This window comes from Ranitomeya imitator, chromosome 2 (assembly GCF_032444005.1).
Source record: "Ranitomeya imitator isolate aRanImi1 chromosome 2, aRanImi1.pri, whole genome shotgun sequence".
In the NCBI taxonomy this organism is placed as follows: domain Eukaryota; kingdom Metazoa; phylum Chordata; class Amphibia; order Anura; family Dendrobatidae; genus Ranitomeya; species Ranitomeya imitator.
In genome coordinates this window covers 210,743,083-210,756,859 of record NC_091283.1, presented here as the reverse complement: position 1 = coordinate 210,756,859, position 13,777 = coordinate 210,743,083, and the positions used below count along the sequence as shown (strand labels likewise).

The window sequence follows — 13,777 nt, the reverse complement described above, 5'->3', positions numbered from 1 at the left end:
TTGGGGTCCACCACCTGGTTCCAGCACCGTCAGCTGGTTCCGGGCCGAGCCTTTGGCTTAGGTGCCTCCTCCTGGGTATCCGAGTTCCGCCAACGCCAGGCGGTCCTTGGTAGTGCTTTTAAGCGCGGGCACCTACAGCTTAGTAACCGGGTTCCAGCACCGTCAGCTGGTCCTCGGTCGTGCCATTGGCTCTTGCACACTGGGGCAACGCATCCGGGTTCCAGCACCGCCAGCTGGTTCTCGGCAGTGTTTTTGTCACAGGTACTCCCTCGTGCCAAGCCTGGTTTCAGCACCGTCAGCTGTTTCCGGGTTGTGTCAAGCTCACTGAGACACCTATGCTTGCCTCGTCGTGGTGCGGTCGGGTTAGCCAACTCCAGGGTGCCTCCAGTTTAGGAGCTTCCTATGTGGGCTGCGTGAACTGGTAGTCAAGGCTGGTTCTGTAGTGCCAGTAGGCCCAGCTCCCCCTGTAGGACTGTTGGGGTTCGGTAACTGCGGCTGCCTCGCGGCCTAGCTGTTCTCTCCTCTCCTGTGGGCCTTGGGGTCCACCACCTGGTTCCAGCACCGTCAGCTGGTTCCGGGCCGAGCCTTTGGCTTAGGTGCCTCCTCCTGGGTATCCGAGTTCCGCCAACGCCAGGCTGTCCTTGGTAGTGCTTTTAAGCGCGGGCACCTACAGCTTAGTAACCGGGTTCCAGCACCGTCAGCTGGTCCTCGGTCGTGCCATTGGCTCTTGCACACTGGGGCAACGCATCCGGGTTCCAGCACCGCCAGCTGGTTCTCGGCAGTGTTTTTGTCACAGGTACTCCCTCGTGCCAAGCCTGGTTTCAGCACCGTCAGCTGTTTCCGGGTTGTGTCAAGCTCACTGAGACACCTATGCTTGCCTCGTCGTGGTGCGGTCGGGTTAGCCAACTCCAGGGTGCCTCCAGTTTAGGAGCTTCCTATGTGGGCTGCGTGAACTGGTAGTCAAGGCTGGTTCTGTAGTGCCAGTAGGCCCAGCTCCCCCTGTAGGACTGTTGGGGTTCGGTAACTGCGGCTGCCTCGCGGCCTAGCTGTTCTCTCCTCTCCTGTGGGCCTTGGGGTCCACCACCTGGTTCCAGCACCGTCAGCTGGTTCCGGGCCGAGCCTTTGGCTTAGGTGCCTCCTCCTGGGTATCCGAGTTCCGCCAACGCCAGGCGGTCCTTGGTAGTGCTTTTAAGCGCGGGCACCTACAGCTTAGTAACCGGGTTCCAGCACCGTCAGCTGGTCCTCGGTCGTGCCATTGGCTCTTGCACACTGGGGCAACGCATCCGGGTTCCAGCACCGCCAGCTGGTTCTCGGCAGTGTTTTTGTCACAGGTACTCCCTCGTGCCAAGCCTGGTTTCAGCACCGTCAGCTGTTTCCGGGTTGTGTCAAGCTCACTGAGACACCTATGCTTGCCTCGTCGTGGTGCGGTCGGGTTAGCCAACTCCAGGGTGCCTCCAGTTTAGGAGCTTCCTATGTGGGCTGCGTGAACTGGTAGTCAAGGCTGGTTCTGTAGTGCCAGTAGGCCCAGCTCCCCCTGTAGGACTGTTGGGGTTCGGTAACTGCGGCTGCCTCGCGGCCTAGCTGTTCTCTCCTCTCCTGTGGGCCTTGGGGTCCACCACCTGGTTCCAGCACCGTCAGCTGGTTCCGGGCCGAGCCTTTGGCTTAGGTGCCTCCTCCTGGGTATCCGAGTTCCGCCAACGCCAGGCGGTCCTTGGTAGTGCTTTTAAGCGCGGGCACCTACAGCTTAGTAACCGGGTTCCAGCACCGTCAGCTGGTCCTCGGTCGTGCCATTGGCTCTTGCACACTGGGGCAACGCATCCGGGTTCCAGCACCGCCAGCTGGTTCTCGGCAGTGTTCTTGTCACAGGTACTCCCTCGTGCCAAGCCTGGTTTCAGCACCGTCAGCTGTTTCCGGGTTGTGTCAAGCTCACTGAGACACCTATGCTTGCCTCGTCGTGGTGCGGTTGGGTTAGCCAACTCCAGGGTGCCTCCAGTTTAGGAGCTTCCTATGTGGGCTGCGTGAACTGGTAGTCAAGGCTGGTTCTGTAGTGCCAGTAGGCCCAGCTCCCCCTGTAGGACTGTTGGGGTTCGGTAACTGCGGCTGCCTCGCGGCCTAGCTGTTCTCTCCTCTCCTGTGGGCCTTGGGGTCCACCACCTGGTTCCAGCACCGTCAGCTGGTTCCGGGCCGAGCCTTTGGCTTAGGTGCCTCCTCCTGGGTATCCGAGTTCCGCCAACGCCAGGCGGTCCTTGGTAGTGCTTTTAAGCGCGGGCACCTACAGCTTAGTAACCGGGTTCCAGCACCGTCAGCTGGTCCTCGGTCGTGCCATTGGCTCTTGCACACTGGGGCAACGCATCCGGGTTCCAGCACCGCCAGCTGGTTCTCGGCAGTGTTCTTGTCACAGGTACTCCCTCGTGCCAAGCCTGGTTTCAGCACCGTCAGCTGTTTCCGGGTTGTGTCAACTTCACTGAGACGTCTATGCTTGCCCCGTCGTGGTGCGGTCGAGTTAGCCAACTCCAGGGTGCCTCCAGTTTAGGAGCTTCCTATGTGGGCTGCGTGAACTGGTAGTCAAGGCTGGTTATGTAGTGCTAGTAGGCCCAGCTCCCCCTGTAGGACTGTTGGGGTTCGGTAACTGCGGCTGCCTCGCGGCCTAGCTGTTCTCTCCTCTCCTGTGGGCCTTCGGGTCCACCACCTGGTTCCAGCACCGTCAGCTGGTTCTCGGCAGTGTCTTTTGCTCTTGTACCTTCTGCTCCCCATCCTGGTTCCAGTACCGTCAGCTGGTTCCGGGCAGAGCCTTTGGCTTAGGTGCCTCCTTCTGGGTATCCAAGTTCCACCAACGTCAGGTGGTCCTTGGTAGTGCTTTCAGGCACGGGTACCTCCTGCTTAGTAACCGGGTTCCAGTAACGTCAGCTGGTCCTCGGTAGTTCCATTGGCTCTTGGACCTTCGGCTACCCATCCGGGTTCCAGTACCGTCAGCTGGTTCTCGGCAGTGTCTTTTGCTCTTGTACCTTCTGCTCCCCATCCTGGTTCCAGTAACGTCAGCTGGTTCCGGGCAGAGCCTTTGGCTTAGGTGCCTCCTTCTGGGTATCCGAGTTCCGTCAACGTCAGGCGGTCCTTGGTAGTGCTTTTTAGCACGGGTACCTCCTGCTTAGTAACCGGGTTCCAGTAACGTCAGCTGGTCCTCGGTAGTTCCATAGGCTCTTGAACCTTCGGGTAGCCATCCGAGTTCCAGTTCCATCAGCTGGTTCTTGGCATTTTCTCAGCCTTCTTGTACCTTCTGCTACATTTCCAAGTTGAAGACCCTAACGTCGACGACCCGGAAGACCACCACGATGACGACGACACGGAAGACCACCCCGATGACGACGACGACGACGGCGGAGACGACGACGGCGGAGATGACGACACTGGAGACGACGACCCTGGAGACGACAACATGGAAGACCGAGAAGCAGAAGAACAAGAGGCTGCAGAACAAAGAGCAGAAGAACATTAAGCATAAGACTTAATATCAGAGCAAAAGATATTATCTAAATTATATGCAGAAGAAGACTAAGCAGTGTATGGGGGTGAGTCCGTTCCTCCTCGTGGTGCCCCTGGATAAAGCCTGATGCTGCAGGCCAAACTGAACGCGGACAAATGTAACTTTTGTGACTGGCAGAACGGAAGGTGTAATCTTCAAACTTTTATAGATAACAACTACGGGAATGCCTGTCACAAATGAGAATATGATGAAGAAGTAGAATAGGAAGAATAATAACAGTGGAATAAAAAGAATATGTAGAATAAGAAGAATAATAATAGTTGAATAAAATGAATATGAAGAATGTAATAAAAAAAAAAAAATAGGTAGAAGATGAAGAAGAAGATGAATAAGGTGAAGAAGTTGATGTCAAAGATGCTGATGATGATGAAGATGAAAGTGTGGGAAAAGAAAAAAAAAAGAAAAAAAAGAAGGGGAAGGGCGTGGAATAGTGAAACATCAATATCTGACAAAATAAAAAAAAAATTTACATAGTCAATATCTTTGTCACTCCGAACGTCTTAAAAAAAAACAAAAAACATGCTATTCTATTTGATTGGGATAAACCTCTATGACTTTAATGTCTCCGCCACCTCCCCAAATACATCCGGCATTATTCTTAGTTGTTTTCCTTCATGTAGAATGAACCTACAAGGAAAGAAAGGGTTTATTTTAATTCCGATATTTTGGTCCCATTGACTTGCATTGGGATCGGGTATCGGTATCGGCGATATCCGATATTTTTTGAATATCGGCCGATCCAAACCGATACCGATACTTTCCGATATCGGAAGGTATCGCTCAACACTAGATATAGGGCTTCACCTGCTGCTGTCAGCAGTTCACAAACACAACAGCGCCGCTACTTTATACTTCTTTAACTGGAAACTGTCAACGCCGAAGCCTAAATGGAAGACACGTGTCTGAAGGACATAAATCAATCCGTGGAATGAACACTTCATCTCCTTTTCCTGATCCAGTGATCACCAGTCTTGCTTGAATGACATTAGAATGGAGTCCAGTAACAATAAGGTGAGTTCCATTACATAGACCATTTTTTGTATTTAGATTCCGCAGCAACATTACGATTGTTCCAACTTTGAGTTGTAGTCTGTGGGATGGCATTCCTGATGGCATAAGACTATTTAAAAATTCAACTGGATAATGCTCTCGTTCATCTTCATTATCTACATCCACGGAATCATCACTTTTGTACAACTTTTACTCTCCAGGCATTCTGTCTATCAGACGGGAATTTAGCAGAGCCACGTCATCGTTCTTGGGACAGAGAATTGCATGAGAAGAGGCCCTCTCAACACTACTTTGGTCATTCACATCAATTTCAATGCATTGTCCAAAAACATCACTTACGATGCAGTCAGTGCACAACATGTCTTCTGGTATTTCAATAATGTCTTCTCCAAGGTTGTATTCGTTGCTATGTTCACCGTTACCAAGTTTAAGAAGCCAGTTGCTATACTCTGGGTCAGAAGATCGCATGTTGTTAATTAGTTGGAGCTTATTAAACTGTTTCCAAAGGTCAGCCATTTTTAAGCTGGACTTGATAACATCTGTTCTTGTTCCATTTAGGCATTGCCTAAAATCTCCGCCAACGACAAAAACTTTACCCCCAAACGGAATTTCATTTTTTTCAGCAAAATTTGTAGTCATTACTTCATGCAGAAGTCTGTCAATTCAGCTCAAAGCATATTTGGGTGCCATGGTGCACTCGTCAAGTATGAAAACATTTGCGTTCTTTAACAGTCTTCCTGCAAATGTGTCTTGTTTTATTCTGGAAAAAGAGATTTCGTTGACTGGAACTGGTATCCTAAAGAGTGAATTGATAGTGCGACCTCCTTGTAAAAGGTTTGCTGTAATACCTGTTGTAGCCGATGGCAATACGACTTTTCCCAACCCTCTAACGTGATGCATTAAAGCTTCATAGAGGTATGTTTTACCACTCCCTCCTGGACCGTCAATACAGAAACATTTTGGCCTTGCATCTGCTTGGTTTTCTATAGCGCTCACAATAGTGTCATATGCAATCCGTTGTTCATTTAAGGAGTTTCTTTTCTCTGTTGCCAACAATAATTCGTAAGCTTCATCATACTCTGGAACTTGTGGAACTTGAATTACAGGCTGTGGCAAATTAAAGTCTGAAAACGTTTTTCCATGCAGTAGTAAGACATTTTGGACATCTTGCATGGCATAAGATTTGCAATTTTGACAATTTCCACTTCTGTTGTGAAAATGTAAGCAGTAATCCTCAATTAGATCTTCTTTAAAATTTGCCCAAACTTGAGCCGGATTTGTAGGTGGTCCAAATACACAGATGGGCAAACAATTCACAAAGTTGCTTAGGCATATGTAGAGCAACTGCATCTTCTAAAGTAAGTCTCCACACAGTATCATCCAATAGAAGTCCTAAAGCCAAAGATGCAGCTTTAAATGTATCCTGCAATACTCTGTTAACTGTTTTCAAATCGTAATAACTTGTAGCTCCTTTGACATGCAGTAGTAACAGCCGAAGGCACTATCTTTCTTGATCCTTGACACTAACAGTATACATGCGTCCAATTATTCTGCTAACTCCTCGTTGTCTTGGATTCCAAATTTTATTCCAAACGTAATGCTCTGGAATCTCTCGGTACAAATACTGCCTTGCGTTTTTGTCACAAAAACCATTCTATTAATGTTGACGTTGTGCTTAACGTTTTTGAGACCTCTTTTACTTCAGCATCTTCAAAGAAATAAAGCTGCTGTTGATTTGGTAAATGAATAGCTAAACGTATAATGGCATGGGCCTGTGAATGCATTGGAAACGCAAATATCCTCCAAGCAGCTTCTGGAGCACTGACATATCTTGAGTCAACAAAAGTTGATAATTCATCGTGATTGACTGTTTTCTGTTGTATTTCGATGTTAGCTTTGTCATGCCCCTTGTATATGTACTTAAAAAGATATTTTACACTTTTTTATTGAAGCACAGATTTCTACGTTGATGTGACAGTTGTAGTGTTTTGAGAAGTACGGGTTGTATGGGACTATCCATGAGTTATTTATAATTTTTTTGTTGCAAACAATGTTATCAATGTGTTGTCGCCGGTAGGATGGGTAGCCATCCAAGTCTTTAATAGTGTGCTGTTTCAACTCCTTTGGAAACCCTTTTGTACACTTTCCGTTTTCCATGCATGGACTTTTTGGATTTGCTACACCACATGGGCCATGAACCATATGAGAGACTACAATATTATACAGTTCAGGATACTTTTCTTGGTTAGGAATTTCAGCCCACACTATGTTGTCAATTTTTTCCTCCGTACAAAACTTGGAATATGCGTCTAAGATAATTAGTATATGCGGATGTGGGAGACCTCGTTTCTGAAACTCTATGACGTGTACCATTGTTCCAAAAAGCCCATTTTTTATGTCTTTCAAAAGGCTGCTGAGTTTCAGTCGAAATACATGTGCGACTAAGTCCGGTCTGTGTTCAACTTTTTGCCAGGGTTCTAGATTTTCGGTAATTTCCGGCCATTTAGGATTCCAGGTCATTGTCACAAAAATGTCAGGTCTTCCATACTTTGTTACTATTGCCATTGCATCTTGATAACGCTGTTGCATGTTACGGGGGCTACCTTCAAATGACGACGGGAGAATTACTGTTTTTCCAATTGAAATTCCTTTTTCAATTGATTGTTTTTACAAATGTTCTGGAAGAACGCAGTAGTCTTCAACTTTAAGTTGTTTTTGGTTCATTCTTATGAAATTTAAACGATTAGCTTCAATTTTAACATATGCGTCAACTAAGTACTGCTGTGTCAGTTTCCCACCGTTTAAAATAGGATTGAAGTAATTTTGGACAGACAGAAGAAAACTGTAGTATTGCAGCTGTGAAATTCTTCTTGAAGTTCCATGCTGGTTTAGGTTTTCATACCACCCTTGATCACCTCTTGGAAAGAATAGCGGATACAGAAGAGCATCAAGGTTGCTGTGAAAAATGCTAATTCGTTGTGTCTTAGGAACCAAAGGATTGTTTTGGTCTGGCTTAAGATGGACTAATATATCCATTTGAAAACGAGGCTCTCCATCATCATTTTGAAAAACAACTGTGACCTCACTTACACGTGGTTTGTTGTAAAGTCAGGGATCCTGTTTACGTTCTTGTTTAATGGCCATGAAAATACACAGTATTTCAGTACCATTTTGTATAGCCCTCTGTTCCTCCTCAGCTTCGACGTCTTTTAGCATGCGATATGCAGCAGCAAATGGGCTTATTTTTTGTAAATGTTCCGCAATTTGGTTCATCAGTTCAGCATCACACTTTTCGTTTTCTTTCAGGTTCATCCCTTGTTCTGTAGCCTCATTTGTGTCACTGATGTATAATTCTGCAAATTTTGGTGGTTGTCCTATTTCTGGGTGAAGTGTTCCAGTGCGGTGGTAGATCTGGCCGTGAATTTTAAAACAATATGGTCCGAATCCAGGGGACGGTGCAATGTTGGCACCAAATGGAGCAAACACATGAGAACTGTTGATGCTTCTGATATTTTCCATAAAATTTCTACTGTGTTGATGCGTTCCTTTCATCAACTGCTCAAACAGATCTGAATAGTGTGGTCTTGGTAGCATAACTTTTCCTTTTTGGCAGCATTGAGTAAACTGATTGTCAGATGGTTTTTCATCAATGAAATTCTGTTCTGAGAGTCGCATTTAGAACAAACTGCATTCATATTCCCACAGTAGTGTTCAATAATTGTACTTTCATTGCCTGTTACGTAATGTGCAAGTTGTTGAATATTGTCCTGGGCTTGCCTTAGTTGGTAGAGCATTCGTTTTTTTTTTAATTTGGCAATTATGTTGTTCCTGTCGTACAACAGTTTGTTGTGGTGTCACCTGTTGGCGATGTTGTCTGTGAGATTTTGCATCCTGGGCTTGTCTGGCGGCAGTTTGTTGTGATGTCTCCTGTTCCCGATGTTGTCTGTGACATTCCACATCCTGGGCTTGTTTGGCGGCAGATTGTTGCAATGTCTCCTGTTCCCGATGTTGTCTGTGAGATTCCACATCTTGGGCTTGTCTGGCGACAGTTTGTTGTGATGTTTCCTGTTCCCGATGTTGTCTGTGAGATTCCACATCTTGGGCTTGTCTGGCGGCAGTTTGTTGTGATGTCTCCTGTTCCCGATGTTGTCTGTGAGATTCCACATCTTGGGCTTGTCTGGCGGCAGTTTGTTGTGATGTCTCCTGTTCCCGATGTTGTCTGTGAGATTCCACATCCTGGGCTTGTCTGGCGGCAGTTTGTTGTGATGTCTCCTGTTCCCGACGTTGTCTGTGAGATTCCATATCCTGGGCTTGTCTAGCGGCAGTTTGTTGAAGTGTCTGTTGCTCTCGACGTTGTTGTTGCCTTGCCGCTGCTGCTGCTGCTTTTCTGTCATCCTCATTGGCGTATTTTTGCTTAGTTACGACCCATTCTAAGACAGAAAGTGTAAATCGTGATAGCATACAGTAAAGAAGTATCTGTTCAGCGCGCTGTGACTGACAGAAAGTGTTCATTAAATGTGACTGAACTACGTGGCACAATGACTGACATAAAATGTTAATTAAACGTGACTGAAATACGTGGCACTGTGACTGACAGAAAGTGCTCATTAAATTTGACTGAACTACGTGGCAATATGACTGACAGAAAATGTTCATTAAACGTGACTGAAATACGTGGCACTATGACCGACAGAAAATGTTAATTAAACATGACTGAACTACGTGGCACTATGACTGACAGAAAATGTTCATTAAACGTGACTGAACTACGTGGCACTATGACTGACAGAAAGTGTTCATTAAACATGACTGAAATACGTGGCACTATGACTGACAGAAAATGTTCATTAAACGTGACTGAACTACCTGGCACTATGACAGAAAGTGCTCATTAAACGTGACTGAACCACATGGCACTACGACTGACAAAAAAGTGTTCATTAAGCGTGACTGAACTACGTGGCACTATGACTGACAGAAAATGTTCATTAAAAGTGACTGAAATTCGTGGCACTATGACTAACAGAAAATGTTCATTAAACGTGACTGAACTATGTGGCGCTATGACTGACAGAAAGTGTTCATTAAACGTGACTGAACAACGTGGCAGTATGACCGACAGAAAATGTTCATTAAACGTGACTGAACTACGTGGCACTATGACTGACAGAAAATGTTCATTAAATGTGACTGAACTACCTGGCACTATGACTGACAGAAAGTGTTCATTAAGGCTATGTGCACACATTCAGGATTTCTTGCAGAAATTTCCTGAGAAAAAACAGAAATTTTCTGCAAGAAATCTGCATGCGTTTTTTGCACGTTTTTTTTTGCAGATTTTTGCGGACATTTCCCAGGGTTTCTGAGGGATGATATTCTGGATTATCTCAATGAGAATAACTGTTTAACTCCATATCAGCATGGGTTTATGAGAAATCGCTCCTGTCAAACCAATCTAATCAGTTTTTATGAAGAGGTAAGCTATAGGCTGGACCACGGTGAGTCATTGGACGTGGTATATCTCGATTTTTCCAAAGCGTTTGATACCGTGCCGCACAAGAGGTTGGTACACAAAATGAGAATACTTGGTCTGGGGGAAAATGTGTGTAAATGGGTTAGTAACTGGCTTAGTGATAGAAAGCAGAGGGTGGTTATAAATGGTATAGTCTCACACAGGGTCGCTGTGACCAGTGGGGTACCGCAGGGGTCGGTATTGGGACCTGTTCTCTTCAACATATTCATTAATGATCTGGTAGAAGGTTTACACAGTAAAATATCGATATTTGCAGATGATACAAAACTATGTAAAGCAGTTAATACAAGAGAAGATAGTATTCTGCTACAGATGGATCTGGATAGGTTGGAATCTTGGGCTGAAAGGTGGCAGATGAGGTTTAACAATGATAAATGTAAGGTTATACACATGGGAAGAAGGAATCAATATCACCATTACACACTGAACGGGAAACCACTGGGTAAATCTGACAGGGAGAAGGACTTGGGGATCCTAGTTAATGATAAACTTACCTGGAGCAGCCAGTGCCAGGCAGCAGCTGCCAAGGCAAATAGGATCATGGGGTGCATTAAAAGAGGTCTGGATACACATGATGAGAGCATTATACTGCCTCTGTACAAATCCCTAGTTAGACCGCACATGAAGTACTGTGTCCAGTTTTGGGCACCGGTGCTCAGGAAGGATATAACGGAACTAGAGAGAGTACAAAGGAGGGCAACAAAATTAATAAAGGGGATGGGAGAACTATAATACCTAGATAGATTAGCGAAATTAGGATTATTTAGTCTAGAAAAAAGACGACTGAGGGGCGATCTAATAACCATGTATAAGTATATAAGGGGACAATACAAATATCTCGCTGAGGATTTGTTTATACCAAGGAAGGTGACGGGCACAAGGGGGCATTCTTTGCGTCTAGAGGAGAAAAGGTTTTTCCACCAACATAGAAGAGGATTCTTTACTGTTAGGGCAGTGAGAATCTGGAATTGCTTGCCTGAGGAGGTGGTGATGGCGAACTCAGTCGAGGGGTTCAAGAGAGGCCTGGATGTCTTCCTGGAGCAGAACAATATTGTATCATACAATTATTAGGTTCTGTAGAAGGACGTAAATCTGGGGATTTATTATGATGGAATATAGGCTGAACTGGATGGACAAATGTCTTTTTTCGGCCTTACTAACTATGTTATTATGTTACTATGTTACTATTATATAGTGGGAAATCCACAAAAAAATCAGCAAAATTAATGAACATGCTGTGTTTTTTACCGCAATGCATTTTTTTTTTTCGTGGAAAACAACGCATCATGTGCACAAAAATTGCGGAATGCATTCTAAATGATGGGATGCATAATGTATGCAGTTTTTATAGCGAAAAAATGCAAAAAAAACACTAAAAATCTGCAACATGTGCACACAGCCTAAATGTGACTGAGCTACGTGGCACTATGACTGACAGAAAATGTTCATTAAACGTGACTGAACTACGTGGCACTATGACTGACAAAAAGTGTACACTTTCTGTCAGTCATAGTGCCACGTAGTTCAGTCACGTTTAATTAACATTTTCTGTCAGTGACAGATAATGTTAATTAAATTTGACTGAACTACATGGCACCGTGACTGACCTGACAGAACTTATTTAATAAGCTTCAGTGAACTACATCTCACTGTGAGTGGGGGTTAAATTGCGCGCCAATAACGCTGATTGGTTGCGGCCAGCGGGCGCAACCAATCAGCGAAGCGTGATTCAAATCACGCGCCAATTCGTGGCCGGACTGGGCCTGTCCCACCCCCGGCCGCGAATTGGCGTGTGATTTGAATCACGCTTCGCTGATCGGTCGCCGCCGGCATGCTGAGACCAATCAGAGACAGGTGCAGTCCGGCCTGAAGCATCAGCGGCATTGCCGAGGAATTTAAATCCTGCTTCCCTGATTGCTCGCGCCCAGCCAGCGCGACCAATCAGCAACATTGCCGCGGGATTTAAATCCTGCTTCCCTGATTACTCGTGCTGAGCCGGCGCGACCAATCAGCGACATTGCCGCAGGATTTAAATCAGCGAAGTGTGATTTAAATCTTACGCCAATGTCGCTGATTGGTCGCGCCGGCTGGACGCGACCAATCAGGGAAGCAGGATTTAAATCCCACGCCAATATCGCTGATTGACATATATATATATATATATTCACACGTCGTCAAAATTGTTGATACCCCTTGTTTAACCAGAGAAAACCCCACAATGGTCACAGAAATGACTTGAATCTGACAAAAGTAACAATAAATAAAAGATCTATGGAAATGAACAAATGAAAGCCAGACATTGCTTTTCAACCATGCTTCCACAGAATTTTTAAAAAGATAAAACTCATCAAATAGGCCTGGATAGAAATGATGGTACCCTTAACTTAATATTTTTTTGCACAACCTTTTGAGGCAATCACTGCAATCAACCGATTCCTGTAACTGTCAATGAGACTTCTGCCTCTCAAAAGGTATTTTGGCCCACTCCTCAAGAGCAAACTGCTCCAGTTGTCTCGTGTTTGAAGGTTGCCTATTCCAGATGGCATGTTTCAGCTCTTTCCAAAGATGCTCAATAGGATTTAGTTCAGGGCTCATAGAAGGCTACTTCAGAATAGTCCAATGATTTCCTCTTAGCCATTCTTGGGTGTTTTTAGCTGTGTGTTTTGGTCATTATCCTGTTGCAAGACCCAGGACCTGTGACAGAGACCAAGCTTTCTGACACTGCGCAGCAATTTCTCTCTAGAATCCCTTGATAGTCTTGACTCTCTTGAGATTTCATTGTACCCCGCACAGATTATAGACACCCTGTGCCAGATGCTGAAAAGCAGCCTCAGAACATAACAGAGCCTCCTCCATGTTTCACAGTAGGGACAGTGTTCTTTTCTTGTTATGCTTCATTTTGCCGTCTGTAAACATAGAGCTGATGTGCCTTGCCAAAAAGTAAAATTTTTATCTCATCTGTCCATAGGACATTCTCCCAGAAGCTTTATAGCTTTTCAACATGTAGTTTGGCAAATTCCAGTCTGGCTTTTTTATATTTTTTCAATAATGTTGTCCTACTTGGTCGTCTCCCATGAAGTCTGTAACGCCGCTGGGTTTATACCTTGTTTCTTCGGCGTTACTCTGCATGTCTCTGCTTTAACCCTTGCTCCTCTCCCCCTAATGTGCAGGGATACTGTTGTCTGTTACCTTTATGGACGCTGCTCAGTTCCCTGCCACCGCTGCGTAGCTGTCCGTGTGCTGTGATGTCTTTGCTCTGCTGCATGGCCACTCGCATGTGCGGTCCCTGGCTGCCGCTATGGAAGCTAGCCCCGGCTTGCAAGGTCCTCTGCAGCTGGTGTATGACTTTCCACGTGTGTCCAGGCTAGCAGTTGCTGCCAGGTGCCCTAAGCCACAGTTCCTGTGCTGACTGTGCTGTAATGGTTTCTGTTTGTGCTTAGGGTGCGCTCGGCCACACCTACCCTGCTTTTATTATGGTTTGAGTGTGCACCTGTGTTGCTTCCTCAGCCTATTGCTGAGGAGCAGCTCCTATATAAACTCCCTGTTTCCTGTTGGGCGTGGCCAGAGCATTGCATTGTGTTTCTGTGTCTTGCCTAGTGAGTTAGGTATGCAGCTCCCGTTCTGTCTGCAGTCTGTTCTGGGAGAGCTGATACCTGTCTACCGCCTGTTCTGGGGGCAGAGTACCCAGATCC

The 13,777-nt window shown here is 45.9% G+C and overlaps 2 pseudogenes; both read right to left on the bottom strand.

Moving 5' to 3' along the window:
• The window catches only part of LOC138666326 (ATP-dependent DNA helicase PIF1-like), a 38,344-nt pseudogene extending 33,324 nt beyond the window's left edge, over positions 1–5,020 (bottom strand).
• Positions 5,021–5,252: 232 nt separating this feature from the next.
• On the bottom strand, positions 5,253–8,227 carry LOC138666325 (uncharacterized; annotated as a pseudogene).
• Between the last annotated feature and the right edge of the window lie 5,550 nt (positions 8,228–13,777).